The sequence below is a fragment of the Coregonus clupeaformis genome, unplaced genomic scaffold (assembly GCF_020615455.1).
Source record: "Coregonus clupeaformis isolate EN_2021a unplaced genomic scaffold, ASM2061545v1 scaf0414, whole genome shotgun sequence".
In the NCBI taxonomy this organism is placed as follows: domain Eukaryota; kingdom Metazoa; phylum Chordata; class Actinopteri; order Salmoniformes; family Salmonidae; genus Coregonus; species Coregonus clupeaformis.
Genome location: NW_025533869.1, coordinates 270539 through 288284, shown reverse-complemented (window position 1 = coordinate 288284; position 17746 = coordinate 270539). Strand labels below are relative to the sequence as shown.

The 17746-nt window shown below is 40.1% G+C and overlaps 1 pseudogene; it reads right to left on the bottom strand.

Moving 5' to 3' along the window:
- Positions 1-441: 441 nt before the first annotated feature.
- Positions 442-16330, bottom strand: LOC123481287 (annotated as a pseudogene).
- Positions 16331-17746: the final 1416 nt, after the last annotated feature.

The window sequence follows — 17746 nt, the reverse complement described above, 5'->3', positions numbered from 1 at the left end:
ACCACAGAAATAGAGAAAAAGAGAGATAAAAAGAGAGATAGAGAGGGAGAGAGAGAGTGAAAACAGCAGAGCGAGAGACAAGGGTTCTGAATGCCTGAGGACAGCAGGCCCTAACAAAGCGTAGAGACATCCTCATCTTGTGTTCATCACAGACCACAGAGTAACTGTAAATCGGTTGCTTTGTGTGTGAGGGGGTGTTAGTGGCATGAGAAGAGAAAACACATTCAACGACACAACTTAAAGAGTATGGCCCAAGTAAATACATTCAACTTCCTTTGTCTTGATTATTGTTAAACACTTCATTCATCTTATCACAAGCAAGTCAATATGACATGGCAGAGAAGCAATGCATTTCATTTATTAGTAGCTACAGTTACAATAACAAAGCTAATACAGTTAACTAAGAGCTCATGCATTTTAATTGACATCTGTTTTATTGTTCTACTGTCTGATCCCAGAGTGCACCGTCTCTTCCTCCATGTTGCTTCTCTGTCTTCTAGACCTGTTCTTCTTGTTGCTCAGATTCAGAGCTACATAATGGAGACTGTCTGCATCGTGGGCCTGTGAAGAACAATTAGAAAATGGAGGGGAAAATTACTTACTTGTTATTATTCAATGGAACCATTTTCACATATTTTTTATGTAATATAAAATATAAGGAATTCTACTTACCCCTGCATCCAAAGACAAGACAGGCTTGACATCTTGTTTGAGAGCCGGATCCTCTACTTACCCTCACTACTGATACATCTGTAGATGGTGATATCAAAGAAGAGCAACTTCTAAGAATAAGTCACTTACCTCTGCACTGCATATATGCTCTCTTATTCATCTTGTAAATGATGCAAGTCAGGACAAGAAACAGGATTAGAGAGAAAGACAATGCTACTCCAATGCAGTACACCAAGAGAAGAGGGTATGCGCCATTGTCTGTGAAAATAAATATGGGGATAGAAGTATAGTAACTATATGGATGATTGCACATTTTCTAATGTGATCTAAATAACTAATACTGTGTACAGTTTTACATAGTAAAGCATCCAATAGATATAAACAAAATGTAAGATGTATCACCTACCCTTGATGTCCAGCTTGGTACCGTTCCCAACAGTATCTCCCCACATGAGGCCACAGCACAGTAGTAAGTCCCAGCATCAGAGAGGCTGAGGTTCCTCTTGGGGAGGTTGTAGACACAGCTCTGTGTAGGAGACCCAGCCTCAGGGCTCTTCTCTCACTGATCACACTGATGGGTGTAATTGATTCCTGGATGGGATTCTCCTGAGCCATGTCTGACCCAATAAACACTGACAAGAGAATGAGTAAGATCATGGAGGACATTCTATTATAATTAATGTATCATTTTATGAACACTCTCAAGTGCCAAAATGAAAGACGTAATTTAAGTTACCTTTGACAACTAAAAGAGTTCCTTCTTCAAATTCAATGTTGTTCACGAACAAAGCACACCACAATAGTATGTAGCTGAGTCCCCTGACTCTGTCCTGGAGATGGTCAGGTTACAGCTGTCAACTCCTCTCTTCACACTCAAACGTTTAGTCTCATTAAAGTCCTTCATAAAGTTGTTGTATAACAACTATCTTGATTGGTGTGAAATGATGATGCCATGAGTAGAGGCTTCGTCCAACAGTCTGCTTGAACCAAGCAACATAGGTCATCAAACTAGATGGACAAAAGCAATTGAGAGTCACACTACCTCCCAGATGAGTTACTATCACCAGGTCTTGTTGTCCATAGTCAATGCACAAACTGTAAAATAAGAAAATAGAAAATGGATAAGAGATATAGATTAAAAAAACATTTATACCATCACAGGCAGTTTCAGTTGACACAATGCAACGTTACTGTGCCTCCAACTTTGGCTGACACTATAGACAAAGGGCTGGCTGGGACTGTCACAAAAAAAACATTACATATTCAAATATATTAGCCATTATACAAAATACAACCATTCCAGTGTTGGATGTAGATGCCTCAAATTGTCTGTGAATACTACTAACATACCTCTTGTATTTTTTTAGGAAGCACATAATTATAAAGGTTTAACTCACCCATTTGTTTGAGAAATAGAAATATCATACACAGTGACATCATCTTTGAAGAGATTATCGTGTGTGGAAAAAGTCTACCCATTTGAACAACACTTCAAAAATGGGGTTAAACGGTGATCGGTTCAACTGGTAGGCATAGGGTGTTTCTCAATATACGTTCTACCGTGCTCCACACTCTCATGCTCCGAGTCCATTCTCCGACATTCTCTTGAGTATATTCTTGTGAGCACGAGAGTGTGGAGAATGCTTAAAATATTACATTTGAGAAGTATTCACACTCCCCTACTATATTACCTCACGCTGCACCTCCCCATTCTCTGAACCTTCTTCCAGCCATGACAATGGTAATAATAGACAAAACTAGATATACACAAAGAAAACGTTTTACTTCATAATTGCCAGCTACATATGTGAATAATAATAATCTATCTAGCAAGATAGTTAAACAGGCAAAATGACCTAAATCTAATGTTATGCAAGGTAGATGTACATTTTTCGTAGGTAGCTAGCAATTCTTTGTGGTTAGCTAGCTATCCAGTTAGCCCAATTGACATACTATGGACTTGCGACTTACCCATTCACTGAACCGTCTTCAAGCCAGGACAATGGCAATAGAGACAAAACTAGATAAACACAAAGCAACTGTTTTACTTCATAACTATCAGCTAGTTATATGTGAATCATAATAATGTAGCTAACCAGATAGTTTAACAGGCAAAAATGACCTTAAACTAATGTTATGCAAAATAAATGTCAATTCTTTGTGGGTAACTAGCTAATAGTTCTTCATGGCTATCTTTAATAACTCTACCTACAGTACCAGTCAAAATGTTGTACACCCTACTCATTCAAGGGTTTTTCTTAATTTTTACTATTTTCTACATTGAGAATAATAGTGAAGACATCAAAACTATGAAATAACACATATGGAATCATGTAGTAACCAAAAAGTGTTAAACAAATCAAAATATATTTTAGATTTGAGATTCTTCAAATAGCCACCCTTTTCTTGATGACAGCTTGGCACACTCTTGGAATTATCTCAACCAACTTCACCTGCAATTATTTTCCAACAGTCTTGAAGGACTTCCCACATATGCTGAGCACATGTTGGCTGCTTTTCCTTCACTCTGCCGTCCGACTCATCCCAAACCATCTCAATTGGGTTGAGGTCGGGGGATTGTGGAGGCCAGGTCATCTGATGCAGCACTCCATCACTATCCTTCTTGGTCAAATAGCCCTTACACAGACTGGAGGTGTGTTGGGTCATTGTCCAGTTGAAAAACAAAAGCCCAAACCGGATGGCGTATCGCTGCATAATGCTGTGGTAGACGTGCTGGTTAAGCGTGCCTTGATTACTAAATAAATGACTGACAGTGTCACCAGCAAAGCACGCCCACACCATAACACCTCCTCCTCCATGCTTTATGGTGGGAACTACACATGTGGAGATCATCCGTTCACCAACACCGCGTCTCACAAAGACACGGTGGTCGGAACCAAAAATCTCAAATTTGGACTCCAGACCAAAGGACACATTTCCACCGGTCTAATGTCCATTGCTCACGTTTCTTGGCCCAAGCAGGTCTCTTCTTATTATTGGTGTCCTTTAGAAGTGATTTCTTTGCAGTAATTTGACCATGAAGGCCTGATTCATAAAGTCCCCTCTGTATAATTGATGTTGAGATGTGTCTGTGACTTGAATTCTGTGAAACATTTATTTGTGCTGCAATTTCTGAGGCTGGTAACTCTAATGAACTTAATTATCCTCTGCAGCAAAGGTAACTCTGGTCTTCCATTCCTGTGGCGGTCCTCATGAGAGCCAGTTTCATCATAGCGCTTGATGGTTTTTGCGACTGCATGAAGAAACGTTCAAAGTTCTTGACATTTTCCGTATTGACTGACCTTCATGTCTTAAAATAATGATGGGACTGTCGTTTCTCTTTGCTTATTTGAGCTGTTCTTACCATAATATGGACTTGGTCTTTTACCAAAAGGGCTATCTTCTTTATACCAGTTAGCCCTATTGACTTATCATGGGCTTGCGATGTCCGTAGGCAGGTAAACATGCCAAAAATGAACACAGCATGTATTTTTAAACGTATCAAGATAAGGCATAACAACATAAAAATAGTGTGGCAACATATGAGATGTGAATAGGCAACATTTCATTTCTTAGTCGGATTGTATTTTCTCTCGCTTCAGCTCAAATAATGGACGCAATTGATTTCAAGAAATGTTGATTTATTTTTATGTGGTTGCGTAATATTTCTTTCCATACTTTCTGATGAAGCTTGCATTGATGCATGCTTCAGAATATGTACAAGCGGAGTACGCATTCAAGAAGTGCCCTCCGTGCTCCATTTAGCATACTTTGATTTTGATACTCCGACACTCCCGTGCTCCAATTTGCGTGCTCGGAGCATGGTAGTATGCATTTAGAGAAACACCCATCGTTTTTGTTGACACCTATGATTATGTAGCATATTCTTGTACACTACAGAGTCACACAGACTACTGACTGGACTGATGAAGGTTTGTGGTTTTCTCACCTCTCTGGACAGACCTAGCTCAAAAAAGTAGGCTATTATTCTTTTCACACTTAGGTGTACTTTAATTATTTTGCCTCAATTGCACTGGTCAAGTTAAACCAAGTGCACCTAAAGTAGAGAAAAATACTATTTTTACTAGGTCATTCCACAGTTACAATACTCCAAATGACCTCTAGGAGGTCTGTAGTGCATAGAGCATGTATTGATATGTGCCAGCGAGAATAGGGGTGGAGCATTACGTAGTGTATATGGAGGAATCACTTACAGGATGAAACAAGTGAAGTGTATTTCCTATCATTCACAGAAACATTCTGAAGTGTAAAGGCGGCCACATGCTTTCCAGCCGAAACAGTTCGGAATAGTTTGTGCATATATTATGTCGACATTTCGTGATGTTTTTGTTCATTTTGTTCTTCGACAAGGGTTTTTCGGTTGTTCGTGAACACCAAAAATTATTGAGGCAAACCGAAGTCAGTAGCCAAAGTCGGTAGCTAAAGCCGGTAGCCAAGTCTATGCCCCTTCGTCTGTGATTGGTCAACAGTAGGGATTCTTCAATAAAGTGTTGGTTGTCATTCAATGAGAGACTAATCGTTATCATGCACATTTTTCACTTGAGAAATCCTTTGCAAAAGATTAAGATCTCCTCTGCAAAAACTTCAAAATGAATGACATTTCTTGAGTTATCTAGCTACGGCGTCTCAAAACGGACAAAAAGTGCTTTTGCCACTTTTGTCTAGTTTTTCAAGCAAAGGTATTTTTAAGGAAGCGTGAGAGCACGCTCGTTCGATTCACTTAGCTGAGTTTGAAATGGGTTCTACCTGGAACTAAAAAGGGCTATCCTATCAGGACAGCCAAATAACCCTTTGGAACCCTTTTTTCTAAGCGTGTAGGGGTCAGGGATGTAACTGGCTGGGTAGGGCTCTTGGCTGTAGCATGGATACACCTTCTACTCTACATTCTGTAAACTAATGATTACAGTTCAATAATTGATCAAACCTATAATCTTGTAAGTTATAAGATATTGTGTTAGTCAACATGGCATGCAGTACATCAGTGGAGCTGTGTTTCTAATTGTCATCGACTTCAACAACGAAGAATGAACAAACTGACTGAGGCCACAGCACAGTAGTAAGTACCAGCATCAGAGAGGCTGAGGTTCCTCTTGGGGAGGTTGTAAACACAGCTCTGTGTAGGAGACCCAGCCTCAGGGCTGTTCTCACACTGATCACTCCTGTCTCCATAGGTGTACATGATACCTGGATAGGACGGGATTCTCCTGAGCCATGTCTGAACCAATAGACACTGACTACTCCTGCACAGGTCACAGTGTGTTTTGCGTTTTGACGTTGTGCCTAAGAAAGGTAGATCACAAAAAAGCATGGTTATGGAAATGTGTAATAAAGAATATAAGTAAGTACTATATAATAAAAAAACAGTATTTGTAATATTTTCACCTGTCAGCATTAACATGGTTCCATGAGCAAACAGCATGTGATTCAAGAAAATCTTCCCACAATAGTAGGTCCCAATGTCCTCTTGCTTTGTCGCAGAAATATTGAGGCGATGTGTTTTTGCCTGCCATCACAGTGAATCAGCCAACATCAAATTCATTGAAGAATAGCACATCACTCAGGTACATAGAAGATTTAGCGATGTGCTGAAGCACCATGCCGGTGATGAGTTTGTACCTTACCATGTAGTTTATGTTCTCACTGGTCATGTGGCATTCAATAGTCACATTGCCTCCAAGCTCTGCTTTCTGGGAAGAAGTTGGCTGAACAATAACTGGTGTTTGAGATGCACCTGAAAAAAACAACTACATTTACAACATTTACCAAATGCCTATAGTAAGCACTTTAAATATATAGCAAACATGTTTAACATTAGTCAATTGAGCTAGATGTTACTTCCATGCTTTCCAGATCAAAAGAAAGGTGCTTATTTGTCTTGCTTGCTCCTTCACGGGATGAGATTGACCTGTGTAAAATGCAGTCTCTCTCACAGAAATGAATGGAAACTTAAGTTTATGCGTTCATTGGTTGATCTCAGGTACCTTCTGAGTTTGATGGTAAGATTTGATTGGCTGAACACTCGATAGGCCGCCCAGTAGGCCATGAATGGAACAAACACTGTCCTTTCATGTTGTTGTACAGCTTGATTCCGTGTTGCACAACTTTATCACATAGCAAGTTTGAATATGTGGATGTTCAGTTTATTTATTTTTAACAATGTGACTACTATGGATTTATCCTTAATTAGGTCTAACTACAGCTCATGCTGTCTACAATACTATGTACTGCAGCAGGCCAACAGAGGGCTTGTCCACCCAAAGTAAGAGGCACAACAGCAAGAGTCAATGGATCCCTTTACTTAATGTTTGTCTTGCCATTGTGGTCCAAGGGAGTCATACAGTAGTTGGGACCTGGTTGGCCACATGTCTTGACCCTGTCATCCTCTAGGGCCTCTATGACTACCACACATTCACTTCATAAAACAGAGAAACAGGAAACTTGTTGCTTAACCAGCAGAATCTCATATACTATTTATTCTTGAATGAATGGCCGAATAAAAAGCCCTCCCATTATATAATTAGAACGTGATGACACTTTACATCCCACTTCAAACCATTGTTTGTCATAGCTAGCCACCTAGCCACCATGCATGAAATGGTATAGTATGAATCTGCAGGTAGCTAAAGCTAACCAACTAGGTTCAATGTTAGCTAGCTTTTTCTGTGGCTAAACCAACTATGATGTAAATATGTTTCATTTATTCCTATTTACAAATGGCATACAGGTTTGTTATTAAGGCACATGAGAGTTCACATGTTCCAGAAGGCATTTCTGCCAAAAAACACATTTTTATAAAAATACAAATAAACGCTTAAATGCCTCTCCTGTGAAGTAGTGACGTGCGACATACGCCTAGCTTCCTGAAACAGGTAACAAATATATATTAGAGTCAGTTTTATAAGTAACTTTTTTGCTTTTGGCTGAAAGTTGTCAGGGGCAACATGAACAACAAGTAAAGATGGTGAGAACAATAGTGACACCACATAGACATCCTGCTGAAAACCAAATAGAGACACAGAGACACAGAGAGCAGGTAGATGGTTGCTGTGTGCACAAAGCCAGCAAGCCCACCTGACCAAAGCGTAGACACGGCCTCGTCTTGGGCTTACAGAAGACTGCAGAGAACCTGTAGAACTTGTTGTTTGGGGGTGGGTTTGAATGGCATGCTATCAACACAACTAGAAGAGGACAACACATTACAGAGGAGAGATGATTTGAATAAATAGGTTCTCTCCAATACTTATTCAACTACTCCCTGGAACTCAATACAAAAGTACACACAAACACGAGTCATTGTCTTTGTCATATAGAGATCACTCTGCTACCCATTTTATTTTGAGTGATTGTGTGGCTCCTCCTGGTAACTAAGCTACACTTTATAATAACTTAGTTGATGTTGGTAGTAATGATCCAGTGATGATGACTACCTAGCCTGTTTGATGCATGTGACACTATGATTCTGAAATGGATTTATAACATGATACAGATGTGTAATATGCATGTAATAAATTACCTTGTTAAAGATTCTTAACCAAACATTGTCTTTGTTGAGCATTTCTTGACAGCTATTATGACTACACACAGGAAAATAAGTTTTCAACGATTCTTTGTGATTAATTTGAACATTTTGTCCATTCTAAAATTTGCTACCATCTCTACTATTAAGGCAGTTATGGGGACTTTCATTTTTTTTCTTTTGTCATTTAGCAGACGCTCTTATCCAGAGCAACTTACAGAAGCAATTAGGGTTAAGTGCCTTGCTCAATCAACAGCACATCGACAGATTTTTCACCTAGTTGGCTCGGGGATTAGAACCAGCGACCTTTCGGTTACTGGCACAACGCTCTTAACCACTAAGCTACCTGCCGCCCTCTTTCATGTACACTGCTGCACCCTATTGAAAGAGAAATGAAGTGCAGTACTTCAACCTGCACATATGCACGTTCATATTTTGTATTGTTTGTGAAAACTTCTTAGTTACAATGTGTACATTGTCATATTTGGATTATATTTTCAACAATATCAGCTCTCTTCAAAATATACTCAGCTAAGAAGTCTATTTTTAGTTCAGGCTTTTCTCATGAAGAGAGTGAGTTGTGCCCTCAGTAACATGGATGTTTGTGGCTTTGATGCACTGAGGTCTGTCAAGACAGTGTGTGGTGGGGACTGGCGGTCATTGCTGGGGGGCTAGAAAGGAGTTAAGCTGTGTGGAAAATCTATTTAGGGCCTTCAGAACACCACAGAGATGTGATGCAGGATACAGCTTAAAAAAAGAGAGTTTGAGACAACTGAAAGTGTTAGTCAATAGAATGTCCTCTATGCATGCTATTATGCACAACATGTAATCTGGATGCAATGTCCCTACAAACTTCTCAGTTTAACTTGAAGAATATGAGTGAAAATCAAACAACACAACTAAATTACAGTGAATTAATGTTTTATTTTATAACAACAGTATCACAACAGTAATGTAAAAAGGAGTTTGACAGAATACAAGCAATTGTAACACAATTCTAATGATAAAAACACAGTGTGTAACAGAAAAAGCAATGCAAGTCTTAAAGGAGGTAAATCTATGTTTCAGTCCATGTTTTGGCACCTCACCCCAGAATACACAGTGTCTCTCTCCATGGCGCTCCTCTGTCTCTGGGTCTTTGGCTTCTTGTGGATGACATTCAGAGCAGTGTAATGGACCGACGTGGAGTGTGTCATCATCTTCTTGATCCTAAGAGGAATAGCAAAACAAATTCCAAAGACATCAGGAAATGACCAGATAATTTGATAGAATAATTTACAGTAAATCAAAGTCATACTCAGAATAGTTCACCATAAGGTACATACCTGGTTATGTGAACTGGGGGCTGCCGTACCACTTAGCTGAGGATGCGTTCCTTTTAGACAAACATGAAGGAATCATCAACATCAACATCTTCATCATACAATGAATTTACCCAGTTTCACAAATAACATGTAATGTATACTGTACCAGCAGTTTAAGCATATATTGTGGCCAATGATAATGCCTACCTTGGCACAGCAGAGAGGTTTTCTTGGTCATCTTATACAAAACACAACCAAGGACAAGGATGAGGATGACACAAAGAGCCAACGCTACACCAAGACAGTACACCAAGAGAACATGGTCCTCCTTACAACCATCTGTAGAAATACAGACAGTGATAGAGGAAATTCAGGACATTTTGTTCAACCAGGCATAGAATGTTACGACATTTTAGAAATGTCAGAAATATCACTAACAGTCCAGCTTGGTCCCATTCCCAAACAGTATCTCCCCACATGAAGCCACAGCACAGTAGTAAGTCCCAGCATCAGAGAGGCTGAGGTTCCTCTTGTGGAGGTTGTAGACACAGCTCTGTGTAGGAGACCCAGCCTCAGGGCTCGTCTCACACTTATCACTCCTGTCTCCATTGTTGTAAATGATTCCTGGATGGGATTCTCCTGAGCCATGTCTGAACCAATAGACACTGTGTTCTCCTGCACAGGTCTCAGTGTGTATTGCATTTTGACGTTGTGCCTAAGAATGGTAGAGCACAAAAAGCATGGTTATGGAAAATTACTAATAAAAAATATAAATAGGTACCGTATAATAAAAAAACTGTATTTGTAATATTTTCACCTGTCAGCATTAACATGGTTCCATGAGCAAACAGCATGTGATTCAAGAAAATCTTCCCACAATAGTAGGTCCCAATGTCCTCTTGCTTTGTCGCAGAAATGTTGAGGTGAAATGTGTTTTTGACAGCCATCACAGTGAATCAGCCATCATCAAATTCCTTGTAGAATAGCACATCACTCAGGTACTTAGAAGATTTAGCGCGATGTACTGAAGCACCATGCCGGTGGTGAGTTTGTACCTTACCATGTAGTTTATGTTCTCACTTGTCATGTGGCATTCAATAGTCAAATTGCCTCCAAGCTCTGCTTTCTGGGAAGAATTGGGCTGAACAAATGCCTATAGTAAGCACTTTAAATGTATAGTAAACATGTATAACATTAGTCAATTGAGCTAGATGTTACTTCCATGCTTTCCAGATAAAAAAAAGGGTGAGGAGCTTATTCGGTCTTGCTTGCTCCTTCACGGGACGAGATTGACCTGTGTAAAATGCAGTCTTTCTACAGAAAATAACGGAAACTTGCGTTTGTGTTCATTGGTTGATCTCAGGTACCGTCTGATTTTGATGGTCAGATTTGATTGGCTGAACACTCGATAGGCCGCCCAGTAGGCCATGAATGGAACACACACTGTCCTTTCATGTTGTTGTACAGCTTGATTCTGTGTTGCACAACTTTATCACATAGCAAGTTTGAATATGTGGATGTTCAGATGTATTTTTTAAACAATGTGACTACTGTGGATATATCCTTAATTAGGTCTAACTACAGCTCATGCTGTCTACAATACTATGTACTGCAGCAGGCCAACAGAGGGCTTGTCCACCCAAAGTAAGAGGCACAACAGCAAGTTTAAATTGATCCCTTTACTTAATGTTTGTCTTGCCATTGTGGTCCAAGGGAGTCATACAGTAGTTGGGACCTGGTTGGCCACATGTCTTGACCCTGTCATCCCTCTAGGGCCTCTATGACTACCACACATTCACTTCATAACACAGAGAAACAGGAAACATGACAGTAGTCTTTGCTTAACCAGCAATATCTCATATACTATTTATTCTCCAATGTATGGATCGAATAAAAGCCCTCCCCATTATATAAATAGAAGGAGGCTATTTCTTCTTGGCCCAGATGATGATGACACTTTACATCCCACTTCAAACCATGGTTTGTGTTTAACTACGTACTTCAGATCTCTAGGTCAAATGACCTAATAAATAGTTTGTTGTGGTTTTTCACAGATATCAGTAGACCATGTATATATAACTAACTGCCTCATATAAATACTGTTCTATTGTTGATAAAAAAGGGCATCATGAAGAGCAAAAGCGTATGTCATACAACTGACTGACACAACTGAGACATCCTGCTGAAACCACAGAGAGAGAGAGAGAGAGAGAGAAGCTGCAAGATTTGTGACCTGTTGCCACAAGAAAAGGGCAACCAGTGAAGAACAAACACCATTGTAAATACAACCCATATTTATGTTTATTTATTTTCCCATTTGTACTTTAACTATTTGCACATTGTTACAACACTGTATATATACATAATATGACATTTGAAATGTCTTTATTCTTTTGAAACTTCGAGTGTAATGTTTACTGTTAATATTTATTGTTTATTTCACTTTTGTTTACTATCTACTTCACTTGCTTTGGCAATGTTAACACACGTTTCCCATGCCAATAAAGCCCTTAAATTGAAATTGAATTGAATTGAGAGAGAGAGAGAGAGAGAGAGAGAGAGAGAGGTCCTGTGCAGAAGGCCAACAGGCCTTATCAAAGTGTAGATAGCTACAGCCTCGTGTTTTGTTCATAACAGACATCAGTATACATTAAATATGTTGCTGTGTATGTGAGGGGATGTGTCATGCAATCAGTAGGCCTATGTCTTAAAGAGAAAACAAAGAAGAAACCTCCTCCACTACAACTGCATGATGCCTGAGTATGGCCTGTCCTCCTTCTGTGGTGGTGGCTGTTGTGCCACTTTCACTATGAGTAATTATGTTGAAAGAGGCCTACTTTATTTACTGTAAATGATGCAAGGGACTACCTGACTTAACATAAATAAGAAGACGTTGACCTTTACATTGTATGCACTGTGTTTAGAGACCATTGTTGCACTAAGGGGGTGTGAACAGTACGGTGGCCCTGAAAAGGAAAGTAGAGTGCAGTGTGTTGCTGCAGGTCAGTCTTCCATTGTTAAAAGTCTATGAAAGGTTAGTTTCCAATAGTGGAAAGACACTGTAACACCCTCCACTGTGACCACAGTGGTGTGTGAACAGAATGCGTTGAGTTCAACCTATTCTAATTAATTTGGTTTACAATTGAAAATGCTTTATTTTTCTTCACATTTTAGTAGTAGCTCTTATCCAGAGTGACTTAGAGTTAGTGAGTGCGTCATTTTTTTTCTCCATACTGGTCCCCGTGGGAATTGAACCCACAACCCTGACGTTGCCAAAGCGCCATGCTCTACCAACTGAGCTACACGGGACTACAAATGCAAATCAAATGTAAAATGAGTTTGACAGAGAAGCAATGCATGAAAATCTGTATACTTTATATTACATTTGAAAAAGCATTGACCACTGTTTTCATCACATTTTACTGCAGCATTCATATAGAGCAAGTTAAGCTAGAGCTAGTTAAACAGAGCTATCTAGTATGAAGGGGAAATTGTTTCATATATCCAGTTCTACTGTCAAATTCCAGAGTACATGACCATTGTCTCTTCGTCCATGTTTCCTCCTAATGAAGTTTAATGGACGTCTGTTGTATTGTTTTACTGTCTGATCCCAGAGTACACCGTCTGTTCCTCCATGTTGCTTCTCTGTTTTCTAGACCTGTTCTTTTTGTTGCTCAGATTCAGAGCTACGTAATGGAGACTGTCTGCATCTTGGCTCTGTGAAGAACAATTATAGAATGGGGGGAAATACAGTGAGGGAAAAAAGTATTTGATCCCCTGCTGATTTTGCACGTTTGCCCACTGACAAAGAAATGTTCAGTCTATCATTTTAATGGTAGGTTTATTTGAACAGTGAGAGACAGAATAACAACAAAAAAACCCAGAAAAACGCATGACAAAAATGTTATAAATTGATTTGCATTTTAATGAGGGAAATAAGTATTTGACCCAGGTGTCTTATACAGGTACGAGCTGAGATTGGGAGCACACTCTTAAAGGGAATGCTCCTAATCTCAGCTTGTTACCTGTACGAAAGACACCTGTCCACAGAAGCAATCAATCAATCAGATTCCAAACTCTCCACCATGGCCAAGACCAAAGAGCTCTCCAAGGATGTCAGGGACAAGATTGTAAACCTACACAAGGCTGGAATGGGCTACAAGACCATCGCCAAGCAGCTTGGTGAGAAGGTGACAACAGTTGATGTGATTATTCCCAAAATGGAAGAAACACAAAATAACTGTCAATCTCCCTTGGCCTGGGGCTCCATGCAAGATCTCACCTCGTGGAGTTGCAATGATAATGAGAACGGTGAGGAATCAGCCCAGAACTACACCAGAGGATCTTGTCAATGATCTCAAGGCAGCTGGGACCATAGTCACCAAGAAAACAATTGGTAACACACTACACCGTGAAGGACTGAAATCCTGCAGCACCCGCAAGGTCCCCCTGCTCAAGAAAGCACATATACAGGCCCGTCTGAAGTTTGCCAATGAACATCTGAATGATTCAGAGGAGAACTGGGTGAAAGTGTTGTGGTCAGATGAGACCAACATGGAGCTCTTTGGCATCAGCTCAACTCGCCGTGTTTGGAGGAGGAGGAATGCTGCCTATGACCCCAAGAACACCATCCCAACCGTCAAACATGGAGGTGGAAACATTATACTTTGGGGGTGTTTTTCTGCTAAGGGGACAGGACAACTTCACCGCATCAAAGGGACGATGGACGGGGCCATGTACCGTCAAATCTTGGGTGAACCTCTTCCCTTAGCCAGGGCATTAAAATGGGTCGTGGATGGGTATTCCAGCATGTAAATGACCCAAAACACACGGCCAAGGCAACAAAGGAGTGGCTCAAGAAGAAGCACATTAAGGTCCTGGAGTGGCCTAGACCTTAATCCCATAGAAAATCTGTGGAGGAGCTGAAGGTTCGAGTTGCCAAACGTCAGCTTTGAAACCTTTATGACTTGGAGAAGATCTGCAAAGAGTAGTGGGACAAAATCCCTCCTGAGATGTGTGCAAACCTGGTGGTCAACTACAAGAAACGTCTGACCTCTGTGATTGCCAACAAGGGTTTTGCCACCAAGTGCTAAGTAATGTTTTGCAGAGGGGTCAAATACTTTATTTCGCCTCATTAAAATGCAAATCAATTTATAACATTTTTGACATGCGTTTTTTCTGGATTTTTTTCGTTGTTATTCTGTCTCTCACTGTTCAAATAAACCTACCATTAAATTATAGACTGATCATTTCTTTGTCAGTGGGCAAACGTACAAAATCAGCAGGGGATCAAATACTTTTTTTCCCTCACTGTATTCGCAATATGTGATTATTTAATGGAACCATTAAATACAAAATATAAAGAATTGTACTTACCCTTGTATCCAATTCGAGACTGCTGGCCCTCTTGTCTGAGACCGGGTCCTGAAAAAGAAAGACAGAAAATATAAAGATGCAACCTCTCATTACTGAGACATCTGTTGATGGTTATATCAAAGAAGAGCAACTTCTATAAATAAGTCACTTACCTCTGCACTGCATACATGCTCTCTTGTTCATCTTGTAAATAATGCAAGTCAGGACAATGATCAGGATTAGAGAGAGCCAATGCTGCGCCCAGACAATACAGTAAGAGAAGAGGGTCTGCGCCATTGTCTGTGAAAATTAACATGGTGGTAGAAGTATAGTAACTAGAAGGATGATTGCATCGTTTTCTAATGTGATCTAAATAACCGTAACTGTATACAGTTTTACACGGTAGATTATAGAACAGATATAAACAAAAATGTACATTTCATCACCTACCCTTGATCTCCAGCTTGGTCCCGTTTCCAAACAGTATCTCCCCACACGAGGCCACAGCACAGTAGTAAGTCCCAGCATCAGAGAGGCTGAGGTTCCTCTTGGGGAGTTTGTAGACACAGCTCTGTGTAGGAGACCCAGCCTCAGGGCTCTTCACACTGATCACTCCTGTCTCCATGGGTGTAAATGATTCCTGGATGGGATTCTCCTGAGCCATGCCTGAACCAATAGACACTGTGTTCTCCTGCACAGGTCTCAGTGTGTATTGTACAGTTCAGAGTCACAGAGTCTCCCTTGCTGGACTGACTCAGACACAGACTGTTGAGTAAGTAAATGCTGGTTCCTGGAATCTGCACCTTTTACCCAATAAATCCAAGGTTGTAATGAACTTCTAATTAAATATGAAATACACCATTTCCATATGCAAAACCCCTGAAACAGTAACATTGCATATTAACTTCTGTGTTACTTACCCTTATGCATCAGAAATACACCATTTCCAAAGATCATGTAATCATAAACACGTGCAGCACAGTAGTACATCCCCACATCCGATGGCTTGGCATCTGAAATGGTCAGCACAAAACCGTCAGCCGTTGTTCTCTGCAGCAAACCGAAGTGTTGTTGTCAAACTCACCATAGAACGTTGGATCTTTTGAGTGAAGGTAAAGAGATAGCATCATCACAGGAGCTTGTCCTATTGTGAGTTTGAACCAGTTGTAGTAGTCACCACCAGTCCCAGAGATGAAGCATTTCAAATCAACTGTGTCTCCAGTGATGAAGGTCTTCAAAAGATCAGACTGAGTAATGATACCTTTTGACAGCACTGAAAATATACATTTTTTATGTCAATCAAAGTGTACACATCAGATTCATGCGTTTACAGGTCCCATAACAGTATGTATTTTTTATCTTGTCAACATAATGTCTTACCTGCTCTAAATAAAAGAGAGATTATGAGACACAGTTTTGTCATCATCCTTCTGTGGATAGCATGTCCTTATGTCGTCCTGTGTGTCAGATAAGAGTGAGAATCAAGAGGTTATGGGTGTCTTTTTATACATGACTGGAGAGAGGGTCCACAAGCCTTATTGGCTGCTGTGACATTAGTAAAGACACGGCACAGGACAGTTGAACCCTCCCCTCTGATCATGTTCTATCCTCATGCTAAATGAGTACACTTTCCATTTTCTTCAGAAAGCTATCGCCTTGGTAATGATTGAGAGATAGGGACACCAAACGCATATATATTGTTGTCCACATTTCAGTTCCTGTATTTGATTGTTTATGATAATATGGCATGATTATGATTGACAAGCTCCTATCTACACACTCATAAAGGTGCCATTTAATAAACATATCATTAACATTATTTAAAGTATGACAAATGCCTGTGAATGCCTTCTCCAGTAGTTTAAAACATCTCAAACTCCTAAGCCATTGTGGAGGGCAGGGGTTCTACTAAGATAACATATGGAATTGTTTTAAGATCATACCATGGATCAGTTACCTATTTTATTTTCAACTTTAGGGACCCTTTAGGTATCAATAACTAATAAAGTATTTATTAAATATTGAATTTGGAGATATAGGAAAGGTTTTTTAGACACATATTTAACTCCTAATTTTTGTTGGCACAAAACTACCATACGTCCATTCGTTTGTACGGGTTACCGTCAGACGAGTCCCGTGATACTTGTGGGGGTCGTAGAGCAAAACGGTGTTCGTGAGTCTCATCTTTCCATATACGCTACAGTTGTTTTCATGAGAATATTTATTTTTGGGATGTCTCATGGTCTGACAAACACCACTGTAGCTCGGCCACCTTCCACCGCAGATGAGGAAGGCTGACATAGGAGGATGTGGTGGATTAAAACAGAACCCATGCAGATGTCTCTAGCTTAAACTGACAGATTTTGATTGGTATTTTTTAAATTATGTTACTTAGATTAATTCAAGAGTCATGGACATTGCGTCAAATTAGAAAGACAGAAAAAATACAAATCATGCACATTCCGTTATTTTATGCTGTTGAATGCATACACTGAAGAGTGTAAATGTCAATATGGCATACATACATATTGTCATCTTGTTCTGATATGGCACATATACATATTGTCATCTTGTTCTGATGAACTCAAGATCAATGGAAACAGGATACACCTGAACTCCTGAGTGACGCAGTGGTCTAAGGCACTGCATTGCAGTGCTAACTGTGCCACTAGAGATCCTGGTTCGAATCCAGGCTCTGTGCAGCCGGCCGCGACCGGAGACTCATGGGCGGCGCACAATTGGCGTAGCGTCGTCCAGGGTAGGGGAGGGAATGGCCGGCAGGGGATGTAGCTCAGTTGATAGAGCATGGCGTTTTGCAACGCCAGGGTTGTGGGTTTGATTCTCACGGGGGGCAGTATAAAAAATATGTATTCACTAA